General features: G+C 33.5%; 1 long non-coding RNA gene across 1 annotated transcript; it reads right to left on the bottom strand.

Moving 5' to 3' along the window:
- Window positions 1-3990: 3990 nt before the first annotated feature.
- LOC127726747 (uncharacterized) lies at window positions 3991-20900 on the bottom strand. Its single transcript, XR_007993672.1, has 3 exons — window positions 20734-20900; window positions 18093-18174; window positions 3991-5659 (listed from the first exon to the last, which is right to left on the bottom strand). It is a non-coding gene; the product is annotated as an uncharacterized LOC127726747 (long non-coding RNA).
- Between the last annotated feature and the right edge of the window lie 494 nt (window positions 20901-21394).

Genomic DNA, 21394 nt, shown 5'->3' with positions numbered 1-21394 from the left:
AACTCACCATATATACCAGGATTAAAATTTTATAAACTTCCTTCTGAAGACAGCGTCCATGTTGATGTGCGGGGTGTAGTTGTCTGGTACCCGTCGGGTATTTGACAGATTTGTTCATTCCAAAGACTAATGCATATTTATGAAAGAAAACAACGCTTGGATGTATATAGATTCGCAGCCACGTCCTTTATATGCACAAACTATTTGCGACTGTACGTAAATCACAATTTAACAATCAGTGGAAGTCTTCATTTAACTAATCACTGCATATCTAATTTATTGATTCTACGGACGATAAGTTTTATCAACAGTTAGGCCTGAATGGCAGTGACTGCATTGTCGATAGTTTGATAGTTTTGTCCAAGACTGTCAGTTAGAGTTTGCATACTTATGAGGAAAAAAAAACCAAAGCGAGCAACTAATTATTCTAATTTACAAAAAGCCTCACGTTGATACGAAGTAAAAAGGTTCAACAGGAACTTAACACTGTCATTTATACTAAACATTCGAAAAGGGACTGCGCTAAAATAGTATATCAAAATCGAAAATTCTCATCCGGATAAACAAAAATCTTAAAAGAATTCTTCACTCCACCAAAAATAGAAAGATGCGCAATGTCTACTCCTTTTGTAATAATTTCTTTAGATGATAAAAAAAAACTAGATTAAGGTGGTGGTTTTGTGATCACAGATCAAGCAATGGAATGGTGTAAACTCCAAATAAATCGTGTCCGGTTCAGACGAAATGGTGTATGTTGATTTGTTGCGCCATGAATAATAGTGTAATGTAAGTGCATGAGATGCAGACACACTCTATGACAAGCCGTTCTCGTCAAACCCTTACTGAAAAATCAGCCTCCTGCAAATAGTTGCTGCAGGTCTGCAGCGAACTTGCTGCAGACTTGCAGCGAACACAGAGTCTGTATTTGCGGCATGTTTGCTGCAAATACGCTGCAGGTCTGCTGCAAACAATTTACCATGCAAATGAGTGTTTGCTGCAGACCTGCAGCAAACATTTTTATGCAAATTAATGTTTCACTTGCGTGTTTGCAGCAGACCTGCTGCGTGTTTGCTGCACACCTGCGGCAAACATTTATATTCAAATTAATCTTTCTCCTGCGTGTTTGCTGCAAACTTGCAGGAACTACATACATTATACAATTAGCCAATGTCATGTTGTGTACACATCACATTATCTATATTACTTAGCAAAATCTGAAAAAGTTGGGTTACATTCATACATACAATAATTCAAATACTTTATCATTGCAAAATTATCATAGCAAAGGTTTATACGTTTAAAAATTGATTTAAAGTTTTTTTGTGCTCAAATGAATTTCATGCATCAAGTATTAAAAAGATTTATTTGAAATTTATTTTGTGCGTATATATACTGCTATTTAATTAATATTGTCATAGAATTCAACTAAAACATATTATTTAATCAGTTATAATCTCGAAACATACGTACTATAGAGTACTGCATATTTGTTACATGTTTGAAAATGTTTTTCAAACCTTCATGCAGGTATATCTGGGGAGGGGACGAATTACATGTTTACACTTCTACGAAGAACTTATACTTACAAATAGTGTCTTTGAAAACTAAACTTTTAATTTCCATCCTAAAATGCTCCCTGAATACTTATATATTGTATGATAACATGACTCAAACACCTTCAACATTTTCAAATTTCAAATCTTTTTCTTCCAGGAAGTTACCAATAGGCATGCTCAGTCATTTTATGTAATTCTTGCAATGCTCTTGCAAACATATAGAATTGTCAAAGATTTCTGCAATCTAGCTGCGAACATCCCTTATTTTCTAGTTTTTCCTGCAATCCTACTGCAAACATATTTGTTTCTGCAAACTTGCCGCAAGCTTGCAGCAAAAAGCTGCAATGTTTTGCAGGAGGTTCGCAGCTAGCTGCAAACTTCTGCAAACATTATTCAAAGGGTTCCTGCAAGCTTTTTGTTTGAAGCAAACCTGCAGCAAGTCTGCTGCAGACCTGCTGCAAACATTTCAGTTCTGTAAGGGAAGTATGTTTAAACCATTTTTTCGAAAAAATTACACACTGAGAATTAAAAAAATCACACTGACATTTAAGAACCTAAAATAACACACTGAGATTTCAAAAATACACACTGAGATTAATATGCAAATTACTAATGAATATTCATGAGATGAATAATTCAACAGATTAATATCTTGGTCTCCCGAACTCTTGTCATTATAATGAAATGCGGTTCCTACAACCCACATTCGTAATAAATTTCAAGACTTAACAACATTTTTTGCTAACTCATATTCATAAGTTTGTTGCCTATAATTCCGATTATTACTTACAGTATATCGGGATTTTTTGCTGAAAACTGTTTAAGCATGGTCCCTTTTCAAAGGTCTATCAACTGTTACCCTGATTTCGCAAGGTAATCTTTTATATTTTTGTTACGTTTATATGCTATGATAGATACTTGGGGAAAAAAAGATTGTTCCAATGTTTTCTTATAATTTTAATAAAGTTTTTGTATCATTTGGTTATATTTTGTAACGAGAGTAAGTGGGTATTTTTCAGTCTTGTTCTATAGTCTTTAATAACGCAGTTTTTCTTTACGTTGTATTTTTAATATTTTTTATAAAACATTTAGCACCAAATTGAAGGACTAACGAGTTCTGTCCCCTAGTTGTTTTAAACTTGTAATAGATTCAGATTAAGTATGCTAATTATACGTATGCGCATAAAAAGTGCGCACAAATCTCAGTGTGAAATTTTAAATTCTCCGTGTGTAATTTCAAATTCTCCGCAGTGTGTGTTTTTCAGTTCATTTCTTCTCAGTGTGTCTTTTTGAAATCTTATTGTGTAATATGATTCTCAGTGTGTTTTTCAATTTTTGTAATCTCTGTGTGTTATTTTTAATTCTCAGTGTGTGTTTTTAGGGTTTTTTAATCTCAGTGTTTTTTTTTTAATTCTCAGTGTGTAAATTTTTCGAAAAATGATTTAAACATAGTTTTGACGAGAACGGCTTTCTTTTTTATTAAAGGGTAACTCAGGCGAATAACTCTTGAATGTTTAATGTCAAAACTATCAAAGTTGAGCTAGAATTCTATTTTAATATTCATGGTATTGTGTTTAAGTTTCAAAAGATTTGATAAAGCAGTTTTTTTATTATCATCTAAAAACCGACAAAAAAACAAACTTATAAGGTAATTTAGTAAATAACTCTTGAACCGTCTTTGTAGTACAAGTGGCGGATCCAGGGGGGGGGGGTGTGGTGGTTCCGGGGGTTGGAACCCCCCTTTTTTGACGATCAATGCATTTGAATGGGAACATATAGTTGGAACCCCCCCCCCCCCCCCCCTTCCCAATTTATCCTGGGTTAGGACCCCCCCCCCCCTTTATAAATGGCTGGATCCGCCCCTGAATACCCAACAAAATTTAACTTCATGATCCATGGTATTGAGTTCAGAAAGTCTGGTTATGCCGTGCTTTATTTATCATCCAGAAACAAGACTTGTAAATGATGCTACAAATCAACATAATACCGATGAACTGACCTTTGTACTGATGATACCATTGGACACTATCAGTCCATCAGCCTGCAGCGATATTGACCCAGTGTTGATAAACATAATTTACATTCTATATCAGTTAAAGTGTTTTTTCTGTGTTAACTTTCATCAAGAACGCTGAAACCAATTGAAAGCTAAGGTGTATCAAAACCATTATCATATACTTATTGTACCCCTTGATAAAACTAATTTGTACATATATTTATTCATTAAATTTGAAGAATTGTCTTAGCCGTGTGATATGACTTTCGTTATCAACTGCTTTTGGTTTATATCAACTGCTTCCGACTTATATCAACAGCTTCCGGTTAATAATGCATGCCTTTCTGTAACGTTACACCTTAGCTTTCAATTGGTTTCAGCGTTCTTGATGAACGTTAACACAGAAAAAACATAACTAAGTAGGATAAAAAACAAGTATTAAGAAACAGGAAAGTTTATTATTAAAAAATGCAAAACAAATAATACAGTAAATGCATTTTTCAAAGTTTAAAAAAAAGTTCTTGTCTGTATGTCTTCTGCTTAAGTATATGATAAAAAGAACATAACATGTCATTTTTCATATCGGACCCCTTATCAGCCCATGGTCAAAATCATCCCTCGAGCCTGTCGGCGCTCGGGCTGATATCATTAACCTAGGGCTGATAAGGGGTCTGAAATTAAAAATGTCATGTTATAATCTATATTTATGATATACTTAGAGTAGAAAACTTATACAGTTTACAGTATGATAATGGCATTAAATTTACGTGAATTCCGTGTTTTCCGAAATGGTGTTTAGCGGGCTGATATGAAAAATGTATCACATGCTTCCGACTATTATCACATGCATTTCCGTAACGTTATCGCATAGCATTCCGGCGTTACTCGGCAAATTCCGGAAAATACACCTCTATGGTACGTTTTCAGTGAAAAAAAAAAAAAAAAATACAAAGTAGGGTACAAAACAATTATTAGGAAACAGGAAAAAACATTATGTAAAATGCAAAAAAAAAACCAAACAAAAAAACAAAAAAACAAATGATACAATAAATATTTTTTTCAAAGTTTCCAGCATTATTTAGAAAGTTACTTTACAAATGTTGACTTTTCCAAACAGTGTTCATTATGTTTTGTTGATTTTTTTATCGTCAATATAAAAATATATCATACTGTTGTTTTTCTCCTCTGTTGAGGCATATGACAGACAGATTTCATAGCGGATGTTCTACATTTCGTGTCCGAGGTCCGTAAACTTTCTCTTTTTGAACTTCTACTTGGGAACCACTTAAAATGATCAATATATTAAACTACTATTTTTCCTCCATGGTTGAAGCATATAATAAAAAGATCATAACATGTCATTTTTCATATCAGATATATTATCAGCCCTCGGTCAATATCAGCCCTCGAGATTTCGGCTCTTGGGCTGATATTTAACCTTGGGCTGATATTAATACATCTGATATGAAAAATGCCATGTAATAATCCGATATTATCCCATACTTATAACAAAGATATTGGGTTTTGCATATAAAATAAGCACATATTTGCCCTAGTCATATTACTGCCAGGTTTTAAAACCATTTGTATAATATGTGATAAATAGATGATAAAATTTTCTTTTCCATATGGACCCTGGTATCATCCCTCGACCCATATGAGCCCTCGACTAGCGCCATGGGCTAATATGGGAGTCTTGGAATGATACATCGGCCGATATGGAAAAGGACAAGTTAATCTATAAATCACATGAGGAGCTATATGACCAAAAGGGACTTAACATTAATAGCGACATATGAAACTGTGTCTGGTCTTGGAGGAGAACAGATGTAAAGTGTGACAGACGACCACAAAATGTTTTTTTTGAATAGCTGCCGTTTTTCATTAAACCGGGGTATGAGTAATTTGAAAATATATTATGATAAATATATAATTAACGAAATAAGATTTTGTGTTGTAACTAAGATATAGTAATATTAGTGTTATTGTTTTCAGTACAATTGTTCATGTTTTGCATCACATTAAATCTTTCTGATTTCCATCCAATGCTGTCATCATCCGTGTTAAGGCGGATGTGTTAGTGTACTTTCCTCGTTGGTTTGTGCTCCTAAAATAAATTCAGAATCATTAATCCAGTTGTAATAAGATATAATACTTTTAGTCAACTAGAATGTATAAAGACTTATGCAACCAAAGCAATATTTTTCATATATGTTTTGACAGGCATTTATAAAAACTGTGGCTGACGGATAACTTTTTAACACAGAGAAAATTTGGATTAGCATATTACATTTTTTTGGAATCCTACGCAAAGTTTATAGTTTTTTTCGGCAAAATCTAACTGATAACTGCAAATTTACCACCGACATTATTTTCTAATAGCTTATTACACATTTAAAACAAGTTAAGTAACAGTCCTAGCACAGACAGATACTTTTTAACATATTTTTGATTTTCTAACAAAAGGTGCACTCGCTGAAATGTGTTACATGCTTGTTTGTACGAAAGCCGAGAAGGATCATTCAGAATTCAGAATTCAAAATTCAAAATTCAAAATTCAGAACTCGCAAATCAAGACAGATTATCCTGTTTTATTGCAATTGAAATTAACAAATATCATCTTAATCTTGATACGTGATCTTATACAAACCGCAGAATAATAATGTAATTGTGCACAGACAAGCAATGAAACTTTTGAAAGGATATGTGCCGACATTATGTCAGACAAGTGAAACATTTCTTGTTATCACTTATACTCGGGGAGCGTGGGATATCGAGTGTCACTCCTAAGAATAAGAATTTAGAGGACTTTATTTTAACGCAAAATAGACTCTTTCCTTTTTAAAAGGGGGGGGGGGGGGGTGCACTTGGATCCGCATCCGCTCGCTGGTAAACTAACAGGGCTTACTACATATTTCACTTAAAAACAGAATGTTTTTAGATTTAGCGAAGCCTAAATCTGATATCTATTCCAAATTCCGTATATCAAAATTGTTTGCATTGATTTAGATTGCAGGTGAACTTTTTTGTGGCAAATGTTGCACCATCTTTATTTATACAACACAAACAGATATTGTTTTTTTTTATATTGTACAGGACGACGTGCTTACACAATTTTGACATAATATATTTGATTGTTTTATAAAAATGCAACTATTTTTTTAAAATAATTATTTACTGATTTGTTTCTGCTAGTTATTTAACTGGAAATCGCCTTTGTAAAGAGCGAAAATGTTTTGCAATGTTCCAGGATACCAATTTTACCTAGGGCTTCCGGATTTTTTCATTGCATGTTAAAACTGTCAGTGGGAATTCTAGTGTTAACATATAACTTCCCCTGTAAACACTTAAAACTTGATCTTTTCAATGTTGGTTCTGTTTTAGCAAGGCAACTATTAGTTATTAATTCACAAGAACACGTTCTGGTAAATAGAAACAATAAAAAAAGATTTGAAATAAAAATAAAATTTCCATATAAGGTAATCATTTTCCTCCTAAAATAGCAAACGACAAGTACAACAGGCTATATAAGCTTTGTGTAAAATTGGGTTAAAATACTCATATGCGAATAAATTTCTGGAGTACCAGCTTTAATTCATCTTTCTACTGGATGTATACCATCTGGCACATGTCAACAATCCGCATATGTATCATATGTACATATTGGTTCAGCGGCACTGATGGCATTTGAAGCAGTCAGTCTTCTTTTTCATATATTGACATCGATACTTTTTATATACGACCGCAACCTAAATATTTTGCGTTCGTATTAATGTTATGGCGATGTCTGCGTCGGCGTCCGAAGACATTTAGGTTCGTAAACATTAACTTGAGTATAAGTTTATGGATCTCTATGGAATTTTAGCACAAGGTTCCATACCACAATAGGAATGTTGTGATTGATTTTTGGGGGTATTGTCGTAGACGTTTGGTAATTAGGGTCCGAAAATGGTCCAAAAACAAGCTTTTACTGGTTCACAGAAAATAAATTGGTTTGCGGACAATAACTTGAGTATAAGTGTATGGGTCTGTATGAAATTTTAGCAAAAGCTTCCATACCACAATAGGAAGGTTGGAATTTATTTTGGGGGTTATGTCGTCGCTGTTAAGTAATTAGGGGCAAAAAAAAACCCGTCAAATTTAGAAATTTTTCCATTTATAAACGGACATAACTCAAGAACGGTTAAAGTTACGCCAGGCAAATCCAATCTTGATCTGATTTTGGTGGTAATAAGCATTATGTATAACATTTGGTTGAAGTAAACTAAAGCTAGAGAACGGAAACTAATTTTGGGACGCACGTACGGACGTACAGACTGACAAGGGTCAAAAAAATAATGCCCCCCTTTGCCGCAGCTGAGATTATTCCGGCGGCACGTCTGTGTATACCTTCGTATAGGAATAGTCAAATTATAAAAATGGAGTAGACTGAAAAGTTGGTGTATGTGGAAAGGGGGAGCAAACTTCTGAATGTGACAAACAAAGTAGTGTAATAGTCTAAAAGTTAGTCATTGTCTTCATTCATTTTCAGGATTTAGTTGTTAGTTTGTGGCTTAAAATTCGAGGGGGACATAGTTTCCCCCCTTTTTGCCCCTGTCTCCTTCGCTAATAGAAAAAAAATCATAAAAAGTAGGATACAAAGGCTATTAGCGACCCAAGCCTATCATATTTGAGTCTCATTCGCCCCTTTTTTATTTTTTTATTTTCAAATCAATTCAAGTAAAATTTCTTTTTTTTTTCAGTACTTTTACTTATTTCCCCCTTTTTAACGTATTCTTACTATTATCGTTTGATTTAACAATAAGAATATTGTATGACCGATGCGCCTTTATTCCAATTTTAAATTAATTTTCAAAAATGAAATTGAAAACATGGGCCTAATCTTCTAAGCGTTTGTGATTGGAGATCTTGTAGAATTCGTGAATTATGAGAAAGCACATAAATGAAGGGAATCACATTTTCTTAAATTTTTATTATTTTTACAATTTGAAAACATTATTAATTTTCAAACAATCTCAAATACGTTTGTCATACTAATACATCAGGAGCTGTTCTGGTAATGTTTACATCGGATGTGACCTTGAGAGGTCATACCGGTGTCATGTTGCCGCAGAAATTTCCTTGCCATTTGACTGATATCCGAACGTATAAAATTTCGTATAATTACGCGGATATTATCGAGTGCAAAATAACATTCCTTATCGCTTGTTATATATTAATTTCATCAATAAATATTCATGAAAATAATTTTTAAGAACATAAATAAATGTATAAAATGTTTCGTCTTGAGAAATATATATTTATACATATCAATAACAAATCATGGATACCGAAAATTTGTGTTAACGCATGCGGAAGAATATCTCGAGAACGTTCTGCAACAAAAGCAGGAAAATATGAATGCCTTCTCAAACCCAATCTATTAGAAAAACGAATTATTGCAGAAGAGTGTCCACCATTCACTTGCACTGCACTATCATTAGAATAGTAGAATAGAATGATATATAAATATTTGCCTGTATGTTATATTACGATGATCTGCTATATATATATGCAAAACTGTAACTGGTATACAAATATAAATATAATATATTACAACAAACCAGAGTATACTGATAACAAATGATTATATCACTACAATATAATAATAATTACGGTGAGGTTGAATTCCCTGTCATTTATTCATCATCCACACAAGAACTTGTCTCAGAAAAATATATATCTATGTACCTTAACCCGCTAACTTTCAGGTATAGACATGTGATTTTTTTTCTGAGACAAGTGCTTGTGACCATCCACCAGAACTTGCGGTCATCCGATGTTCAGTACTTCAGTACTTTGTTTAACATTTGACATAGTTTTCATTTTATCAGTTTTACGCGTGAAACAGATTATAGCGACTTATAGCTTTAATATGTTAACGATAACATTTGCATCCTCAGTAATGAGTGACTTTTTAAAAAACAGGAGAACGATTTTCAACTATGGTATGTTCAACATTACCTTTATATCTTATACATGTATATGTAAACTGTTGTAAATTAAATACTTATCGAGTATTTTGAAACATACTTGGTTATTGTCATATATGTGTATACATGTTTATTTGAAATTTAACTGTGTTTGTTTACTGTATGTCGGTCATGCGAGTGTCCAGAAGGGGGAAGTACAAACTTTATTATTGCTGATTTTTGTGCATTTTTTCTCGTATATCATATATTTATGATAACAATTTTAGTATATCATATCGATGCACCTCACTTGCCCTTATTGGTTAGCTACTGATCTGCATTCTCAAATCAACCGAGGTCAACAACCGAGTGTCCTGGCTTGTCGAGTTCAACTGTAGAACATGTACATTTACAGTGTTTATTGTTTGCATTTATTTTTAGAAAACTTTGTGCATGTGACAATTTTATGAAATTATTTTATATGAATTGTGTGCTTTGTTTGGACTTTTCTATAATAATCACCGATCCTGGGCAATCCCTGGGCTCATTCGATTTAAATTAATACTTATCTTTATGAATGTATAAATTGAATTACATTAGTTAATATTGACTTAAGAAACTGACTCAACAAAGAATGATTGACCAGGGTTTTCAAAAACAACATGCAAATATTTCAGCATCTCCAAAATTAACATTTTTCCACAGTGTTTACAAAATGAGTGAAGGTGCAGCTTATGTTGATGCTTTAAGAAATCGATCCTCATTATGTAAAATATTAAGAGTAAGTGCTCATAATCTTGCCATTGAAAGAGGAAGATATTTAAATAAAGGCAACAGTAGTATACCGCTGTTCGAAATTCATCAATCGATTGAGAAAAAAAAAACAAATCCGGGTTACAAACTAAAACTGAGGGAAACATATCAAATATAAGAGGAGAACTACGACACAACAGAAACACAACATTAAAATGTAACACACACAGAAACGAACTATAATATCACAATGGCCATTTTCCTGACTTGGTACAGGACATTCCAAGAAAAAAATGGGGGATTGAACCTGGCTCCGTGGCTAGCCAAACCTCCCGCCCCATGGCAACGTTAAATATAACATTAAAATGACAACACCACATGACAGGACTACAATACAAATAAATGGGAGAACATATAGGACAGAGAAACATACGAATAATAGCTAACAAAAGGTACCAGGTTTAAAATTTAATACGCAAGACGTGCGTTTCGTCCACACAAGACTAACCAGTGATGCTCAGATAAAAAAAGTACGAAAGCCAAAACAAGTACAAAGTTGAAGAGCATTGAGGACAAAAGTTCCAAAAAGTTGTGCCAAATACGGCTAAGCTTATATGTCTGGGATAAGAAAATCCTTAGTATTTAGAATAATTCATACTTTTGCAAACAGTAAATTTATAAAATTGACTATATAATAGATATACATGATAACACCGAAATGATGACTAACTACAGAATAAAAACGGATACATAAAACAACATAAAACATCACATTAAAATTCACAGCCGAGCTAGCAAAAGAGATCAACGCAAAAAAAGTGACGTCACATTTGAATTTCTGAAATTTCCCCAAAATCGGATAGAATAAGGATAGAATTCAAGATTTGGTTGATAATACTCATATTACATTTATTAATAAGAATGAAAATTACAATACTAATTAATATAGAATGTGGTAGTAATTAGATAATTATTAGTATTATCTAGCTATGTCGGTTTTTCTTCTAAATCAAACTGTAAACCAAAAGTTTAAAAATGCCCAGGGGTCAAAGAATTTGTGAAATCGGCAAAAGTGACGAAATTGAAAATGAACAGCATATGCTAAGTACTACACTGTAGTGGCTAATCCAGTATCAGAGAGACTTTTGAATTCAAAATGTTCAAAATTACTAAAGAACGTATAACCCCTTTGCGCGATAAATAAACAAAATTACAGCTTATACTTAATAATAAATCGACACCAAAACTTATCTTCCTCTTTCGTAACAAATTGTTTTAATGCGAGAAGTAATCTATTGCAATAGATTTTCATTATACATGTATTTTATATTCACATAATTGTTTGCATTTTACTACCATGTTTATCCAATGAATTTTGAATTTTGAAATATGAATGATCCTTCTCGGCTTTCGTACGTACGTTTGATCATGATTGCATTTATGATGAAAGTCTTTAAGATAATTGTTTTACTACAAGTAGTACTTTAACCTAATATTGTCAATGATTCATTTAAATGAGGTCAGAGTAAGAAAAATCCAGCCACCAGCCAGAAGGACATGCACACCTTACAATCATTCCATAACCAAATGGAGTTGACCTGTTGCTTATAGTGTCTGCGATACGAACTTGAACGCGGAATTTTAATCATGAACACTGATCCATGAAATAAGGTAAAGGGTCAGTTGAACCCTGTCTTGCGGCCATGAATACCTTGCAGAGATCTCATATACCAAATACAGTAAATATCTCCTATTTTTCATTGCTTAAGGTGTAATACCACCATTGATTTTCCCCTATTAGTCTTTGTTAAATTTGCACTTTTCAAAAAATTGTGCAGAATTTATCTTTGTTTCAAATAAAGAAATACTTGGCACGAGTAAAGATTTATCCTGTCCAGTACTATAGAAAAAATTTCACATAACATTTCATTGCATATAAGAAAATAACCATCACTGGAAGTTAACCAATCAAATTTTCCCCCTTTTTTAACCTGTGTACAAGCTTTAGTAACCATGTAACCTCAAGTTTCCAAAATATTCTATAGAAACTCCAAATAAAGAAATAATGGTGCTTTGAAATACCCAAGATATATGTTTATGACTCAGAAATGTTTTACTGCAATGAAATGTAGGATCAATTACCTACAACTGTCAAATTCAAGGGAATATTTTTTTTCGACCTATTTTCGTATGGTTGCATGTGACGTACTATGATTTGGTGGTATTACACCTAAAGAAGACTTTTTTGTTAAATAAACTAAATGTGACTTTTTTCCTTTGTAATACTGGTTATTTCAAGCATTCCTGTCAAGTTTTGTCATAATCAGTTCAATAGTTTGAAAAAAATCTAGTATAATGTAAGACGACATCTACAGCGATTCGAGCAAAATTTCTTCGAAAAATCCAAACCAAGCCGCATCATGATAGAATATAGTGTGGACCAATAAATGATCAAATATTTATCTCATCTGCCTACAAACAGTTGAGTATGATAGAAAAGATGACTTTTGGATGATAAATACTACTAATGGACCTCTTTGTCTTCCTTATAAGGTCTCTTTTGGTCCATTTATACCTCTCAGTTCCTCAAAATTTCTACTTTTTAGGCCAATAAATAAAAATTTTGGGGTAACTTTCACTCATTTATGATAGAAATGTTATTATAAATGATTAATTGAAGTATTCAAGCTGAATGACCTATCCGTATAAAAGTTTACTGTCTCCAGGGAGGTTTCAATAAGTCCTTACGTAAAACTTAAATTTACGCCGCATTCCAGAGAGGGACATAAAAAACTTCTTTTTTGGTGAATAATTTGTTGTTACTGCTTTAAAAGTAATTTCATTTACTTAAAACTATATATTTATTAAAGTATTTCTAAGGAAAAATTTTCTAGTAAAGCAGAATATAAGAAATAAGGAGAAAAAGCTCCCCAAAACTCTAAGTATGGCTTGTTCTGTCAACTAATATTCATGGTAAAGTCCTATTTCAAGGAAATTTTCTCATAAAATGTATTTTGGAGACTCAATCCACTCAGAATATTTCATTATTTGTAATATTTCACTTAAATAGCAAGAAATTTTAACACATGAGAGTACTCACAAGGTCAAAGGTGCATGTACAGCTTCCCATATTAGGTGTAATACCACCATTGATTTTCCCCTATTAGTCTTTGTTAAATTTGCACTTTTCAAAAAATTGTGCAGAATTTATCTTTGTTTCAAATAAAGAAATACTTGGCATGAGTAAAGATTTATCCTGTCCAGTACTATAGAAAAAATTTCACATAACATTTCATTGCATATAAGAAAATAACCATCACTGGAAGTTAACCAATCAAATTTTCCCCCTTTTTTAACCTGTGTAGAAGCTTTAGTAACCATGTAACCTCAAGTTTCCAAAATATTCTATAGAAACTCCAAATAAAGAAATAATGGTGCTTTGAAATACCCAAGATATATGTTTATGACTCAGAAATGTTTTACTGCAATGAAATGTAGGATCAATTATCTACAACTGTCAAATTCAAGGGAATATTTTTTTTCGACCTATTTTCGTATGCAACCGGATGTGACGTACTATGATTTGGTGGTATGACACCTTAAGTGAGTTATCCATGTGACAAAACCATTTAGTTTTTTAGGCATCCGCTGAACCCTGAAATGAGGCCAAGGGCAATGAATATATGACAGAAAGAAACTTCGTATCGTAATGGATTTGTTTATTAAGCATAAATCTTTCATGTCCTCTACCCTCTGAAATAAAAAGCTTTATTCAAATAGTTAACGCCACCACCGATGCCACCGACTGATAAGCATTAGTTTGTCTCGTACTCTGAGACTTAATTTGCCAATTTTCTCTTAACATATATACACCATTACATATTATGCATTATGCAACTTTGCAATATTTTACTAGTCCCCTACCCGTACTTGTTTTTGTGTTAACAAAGTTCATTTCTATTTTTTTTTAAATCAATTGGCTATTTTTCATATTATGAAATAATATGAACTTCTAAATATTATAAAAGAAAAACAGATTTTCAAAATTATATTGACGTCCTACACATACTTTTGAAGTTTTCACGTTCACACAAATTGTTGACGGACAGACGAGCAGATAGATTGACGGACGGACGGACAGAAGGACAGAGTGAAAACTATAGGACCCCGCGTCCTCAAAGCGGGGTTAAACTTGATTAGTCTTTTTCGGCCATTTCGGAATTCATTATATAGTTTATAATTATGTATAAATGAAATGCTGTGTGTTGAACTATTCAGTCTTAATTCATTGCCATGGCAACTAAAAGTACAAATTTATAAACCAACTTCATGATTGGTGTTTATCCCTAGTCCTGATTACACAATCGTGATCCTAAAAATTGCCCTTTTGACACAGTTCTCAAAGGATTACAAATGTGAGCATACATAGCCTTAAAAATTCATATTTAATTATCACAATTTTGCCAACTGACTAATTATGATAAATGCAATCTTCGTACGCGGCCGTGTTAAGTTCTTTTTTCAAGACATTTTGGATTTTAATGACTCTGAATAACACTGTCTCATTTCGAAATGTAAAACTAAAAACTGCAAAACCTGTAAAATTTAAATAACAGATGCTTAAATCACTTGCGATTTAATTACAAAATCTTATTTTACCAGAAGCTACGATGATCTGAATTATAAATCAACAAATCTTGTATACGGATTAGAGTGCAACCTTTGCGGATTGGTGCATGTCAGCGAAACGAAAGGGAGGCTTAATAAACGTATGTGCGGTCATAGATCAGACATCAACAAAATTGCAAGCGACATTGTTTACCAGCATTTTAATCAGCTGATCATTCAATAATTTCTATGCAAGTTCGCCTCTTCGAAAAATTATACCACAGGACTAACAAACCCTATTTTGCAACACCTTTTCGTAGACAAAAAAGAAGACTACTGGATTTGATAGTTGGGAACTGCGACACCATATGGTATTGATGGTATAGGTATTCTATCTAGTCTTTCCTTTAGCTCAGTGAATGTGATGATCATTTTCAGCTCTACTCCTCGACGTAGACGCAGTCATGGTCATGGTACATCACCTACTCTCCATGATGTCTCTAATAATGACCTGCTGCCATTTATACAAAAGCCGTTAGGTATTAGTAAAATTCGAACGAAGCTTTATTTCATTACCCCTTTCAAAAAGTCATCATCTGTACAACTAATGTTTGGAAACCACTGTTACAAACCCACATTCAAACCAATACAAACTTACAGCTATCATCTCGGATATTACTTGTCACCGACTTTTCAAACCAGTTCGCATTTAAAAAGATGAAAAGGAGAAAAGATCCTGTCTAAAACTTTCCTTTTCTACCAAGGGTCTCGATGCCATCAATTTGGGCAATACCCTACATCATAAATCAGTTCACTCGAAAATACCTCCCTATTTTAAAGATCAGTATGGGTCTATCATTTCTTTTACCTATACCAAACCAATTGCAACTAAAAGTTTTGATTACAAATTCGTGTTGCAGGATCTCAACATTGACGACTTCAAGTCTTAACCTCCTGATTGCATCTGTGATATGGTATATATTCCCTATTCATATGTAAACCGGATAGCCACGTTAATACTGGTGACCTAAACATTGTCAATAACACTTATCTGCGAAATATGTTATCTTAATAATGGCCGAAATAACGTAAGCTTAAATCCATCAATTGGAAACAAAACTTCAAAATACTGATGGATTCAGTCAAGTTTTATGCTAGGTAATGAGTTAAACACGAGAAAGAAGACATAGATACTCTTTCCGAATGGATTAAGGCTGTAAGGTTGTTGATACAAATCAGAATTAAAAAATTGAATTGGTCTATGAATAACCACACTACATCAATCCTTAAAGAGCCAAATGGTGTAAAACACCTGTCGTACCTCCATGACAAATGTCGTTGTCTCCGCAAATATAGCTCCAAACTACATCGTTCTAGTGTGTGAATCACATAACATAAACTGCTTGATAAATGAATTAGGTATTGACAATTCACTTGGAAACTCAACATATACCCCCAAGACACTTACCAAGGATGATGATGATGGATGGCTGCTTAAGGGCAAATTGATATGCATATTCAGAACGAGAACATGTTAATTTAAAATGAATATTTACCCTGCTTTGTCGTACACCGACACGCTGAACACTTTATTCTGACTCCGAGCTGACCAGTGTTTGCTCTTACTCCTTAATTCCGGAGGAAATACCAATTTTAATGTCTTTAGTTTGACCCGGCAGGGGTTCGAACCCACGACCTCCTGCGCTCGAGGCGAACACGCTGCCACTAGACCACCGATGTGGTTTACTTACTTACCAAGGGGGAAATGCTGGATAATCATAGGTCTGTTCTATGTTACTTTGGAATTTCAGCCAAAGATGAAGAACGGGATCTTCCTTCACTGTATTGAATACCTAAACTACATAAGTGTCCTAACAAACAACGTTATTTTGCTATGTTTTCCATGTGCTCCACAAAAACTCTTTCTAAATTATTAACATCAATTTTATCAGCAATCAAAGCCGGGTTTCAAAGTAATTGTGAAACTACATATTCTATAGGTGTCGTGAATAATGTTTGGGAACCACTGTTCTCATCTTGCAATAGTATCAAAACATTTGACTTTCTACACTTTACACAAGTATTCCCAATTCTAAAGCTAAAAGACAAATTGGAAGAGTTGGTCCTGCTTTGTTTCATAAAAAAGAATGGCCAATGGAGATACAAGTATCTTGTCGTAGGAAGGGATACATCGTACTTTTTAAAAAATCACTCTGATTCGAACAAAGCATTCTCTGAAACTGACAATATCAAGATGCTTGCTTGACAACATATTTGTTACGTTTGAAGGACGTGTTTTTCAACAAACAATCGGCATTCCCATAGGAACCTCCTCTTGCCGATTTGTTCCTTTATTCATGTGAGCTGACTTCATACAGGAACTTCTTAGGAAGAAAGAATAGAAGTTAGCTTCACTTTTCGCTATATAGATGATGTTCTCTCAACAAATAATTCAAAACTTGGTGAATATGTTGAACGCATCTATCCAATCGACCTTGAGATACAGGATAAAACAGATACAGTTAAGTCTGCCTCATATCTTGACTTACATCTAGAAATTGACAATAAGGGTCGGTTTAAAACAAAAACTTTACGACAAAAGAAATGATTTCAACTTCCCAATTGTGAACTTTCCATTTCTATGTAGCAACATTCCAGCAGCAACTTCATACGGAGTATATATCTCCCAGTTGATACGATATTCCAAGGTTGTATTTCCTATCATGATTTCATTGATAGAGGGTTACTTCTCACAAGGAAGCTACTAAACCAAGTGTCTCAAGTTGTGAAGTTGAAATCAACCCTTCGTAAATTTTACGGACACCATCACGAGTTGGTTGAACCGTTTCGAAATATCCATTTCACAGATGACAACGGATATGTTCCAATTATCGTAACTACAATCCCGTCTTATATCCCCAAATGTGAACTACCGAATTAGACTTATCACCGGGTTTGTACTAACATGCGCAACACGACGGATGCCACATTTGGAACAGGATCTGCTTACCCTTTCGGAGCTACTGAGATCACACCCATTTTTGGGGGCAGCTAATTTTGAAGGAAATAGCGGGAGAACCCAGAGAGAACATCGAAAAGAAAATATTTCTATTCGATTTTGAAAATATAAGAACCCTCAGACTTATTGAATTTTATCCTTAAAGATAATTAACAAAAATTAAAATCAACAGGTATTTTGACCTGTCCTACTTTAAACCACGAGCTTACCACATTCACCAGTGAACAACATAATGTTGTCTAATGCGATGTCGCCTTGGAATTCGTCTCCATCAATACCGTTAAACATAATCTGAAATAAAATTGAACATGGGATTATATTTTTCCTTAATAAAGCAATGCATGAATAACAGTAAACGTTAAGTCTAAATATCTGTATGGTACATTAAATAAGAATCAATCATCTACTTAAAATCTTATCTTCTTTCTCTTTAATGATACCCTTCATCTTCGTTCAGTTTAAATACTTATGAGGGAAACTGTGAAAACCAACCGTAGAAAACTGTGGAATATATTTCGTTTGATAGAGTTTTTCTTCGATTTCAACGGTAAAGGTTAACAACAAATTTAAGTATAAAAGTTTTTCATACACTTTGATACATTTCCCCTCAATCAAAACACATTGGTATCAAAGCAACCACATAAGAAGATAACTAAGAGGTAACAGTTGTTAACCGATGGTCAAATCTTGTAATTCCATTTTGAACTTATCAAGTATTATCTAATGGTCTACACATATTCTATAGTGTAACTGTATAAGTTATCAAACCAGCAGGCACGTTATATTATTTGCTTATGCCAGAAAAGTGTTGCACCAAAACAGTATATAAAAATAAGGTAATATGGTTTGATTTCCAATTAGACAACTACCCACCGAAGTTCAAATGGAGTGGATGTAAGCAATTACAGGCAAGCATACGGCCTTCAACAATGAGAAAACCCATACCCTTTAGTCGGCTATAAAAGAGGCCGACATGCAAATATGAAATAATTCAATTGAGAAAACTAACGGCCTAATTTATAACAAAAGTATTTACGAAAAACAAAGATGATAGACATGAACTAACGATAACCACTGAATTACAGGCTCATGACTTGGGACAGTCACATAAAGAATTTTGCGGGGTTGAATATGTCTGTGAGCGCTCAACCCTCCTATAACCGAGAACAGCGATTTACAGCACAACATAATAACAAACTACTAGTATTAAAATCAGTTGAAAATGGCTTGACTCATCAGATCGATACAATGCGAAAAACATCTAACAAAAACACATACAGGACGTGGTAGCTAGGGTATTTATACATCCCTAACAACAAACTACACAAAGTATTGATCTGATAGTACTCGCAGTTATTGACAGCTAGTTCAAAGCCAATAACAACTAATAAAAGAAATCATGTATCTAAGACTAATATATCAATCAGTACACACCTAACATCCCATGGATTTAGTGTAAAGACGTCATTAAAAGTCAGAGAAAAACATGACCATATGCGATGCCAAGCTATAGGTTTGACAGATTGTAGTACCGTGAAAGTGCATTTGTGTATAGCCAGGGGTCGAAATTAGCGCTGGTCCGGTGGTCCGGGACCAGTAGAATTTAAGTCGGACCAGTAGATTTTTTCAGCTAGTGGTCCGGCGGACCAGTTGAATTTTTTCGATAAAATTCTCTGATTGCATCACAATCTCAGTTTGTTTACATTACAAATTACCTGAGAAATCAATAACGCGATACTGGAGGTATAAAAATTGATTACATTAATTAATATCTCTGGTGTTCGTCCTTCACAATAAACAAAATATGGAAATTTTCGGAAGGGGTTAAAACTTTCTCAAAATCAGGATGCAAAAACTTCTTTAACCAATGTATAATATATGTAAACAAAGGCATGAAAATAAAAGTAAGCATCTTTAATTTATGTTGGAGTTTGTCAAATGTATTTTTTTCAGGACCAGTAGATTTTGTGCAGGACCAGTAGAGTTTTCAGTCCACTGGTCCGGCTGGCCATTACACAAAAAACCTTAAATTCGACCCCTGATAGCGATACTGTTTAGTATGGTATTAATTAACTGATAACAAAATCAATATTTATACCAATAAAAACAATATATAAAGATCTAATTATAGTGTTGAATTGGTAACTTTTTAGAATAAGATTATAAAAATGATTGATAAGTTTACCCGGATCGTATATGAATTTCCGGGCTCGGTAAACAACATCACCACAACATTAAGGATGTGCTATTCCGTCTGAATAGTACAGCCAAACTTCAAAATCAAATCTGTGTATCTATGGAAGAATTTGGGTAAGGTTTTGAGATTTAGTCGTATTCCAACATTTATAAAAGGACTACACAACTGATGTACCCCTATTATTGACAATTTTACCTCTTATGTCTGTTTGTTTTGTTCACACATTGTTGTCAATATAATAAAATTGTATGCGACTGTCATAGAAGTGAGAGGTTTAGCTAGCTATAAAACCAGGTTCAATCCACCATTTTCTATCTCAGAAAATGCCTGTTCCAAGTCAGGAATATGACAGTTGTTATCCAATCGTTTGATGTGTTTGAGCTTTTGATATTGATTAGGGACTTTCCGAATTGATTTTTCCTCGAAGTTCGGCATTTTTGTTATTTTACTTTTTGCATGATTGATCTTGAAGACCAGTTTTTACATTATGCTTCAGAAATTGAAAAGATGATATGAACACGATCAGTGACATGTTTTGCTGTAGGATAATATGAAATATACCGACAAAAAAGGTTTATTTTTTCTACGGATATTCTACATGAATACAAATGTATAAGATACAATTTACAATTAATGTTTGGATAGCAACAAACCTGTAAATTACTTGCAGGCTGAATGTACAGCTTCTTATAATACCATTGGTTGCCATGATCACCTGACTTTGTAAAGATGGTCTGATTTGTTCCCGAAAAAGAGACTATCACCTCCAATGTCCCTATGGACTTACCATACATGTGGTAATAAAATGACAAACACAGCTTGTCACCTGTAACAAAAGAAATCAACCAAAACTTTGAAATTGTATTATAAATGAAAGAAAGAACCAATACTTATAAAAACTCATCAGAGATACAGGGCTTTTGATTATAAATAACTCATGCAGACACACGTTTAATATCACATGCTCATGCACAAAAGAAACGTTACACGTGTACATTTATAAATATCGCAATTCTGGCATGATATTTAAAGAGACCTGGCATAATACAATTAATGCATGTGTGCCTAAAATGTAATGGAATAACAAATAACAGGTAAATAAGCATCTTACAATTCATTCAAAATGTCTAGAATGTTCATTTAGTGATGAACAGGTAAAAGTATGAAATAGTATGAGACTTACTCTTGCAATATAAATATTAAATGGCGAATGAAAGAATATGAAAGTTTATGTCTTTCAAATATCTGGAATTGTTTGTTAAAGAACTACATATATGTAAGTGTATATTTCTTCAGATTAGCAATAATTTTGCT

This window comes from Mytilus californianus, unplaced genomic scaffold (assembly GCF_021869535.1).
Source record: "Mytilus californianus isolate M0D057914Y unplaced genomic scaffold, xbMytCali1.0.p SCAF_18, whole genome shotgun sequence".
Classification (NCBI taxonomy): domain Eukaryota; kingdom Metazoa; phylum Mollusca; class Bivalvia; order Mytilida; family Mytilidae; genus Mytilus; species Mytilus californianus.
Note: the sequence above shows the minus strand (reverse complement) of the source record. Positions and strands in the feature narration are given on the sequence as shown.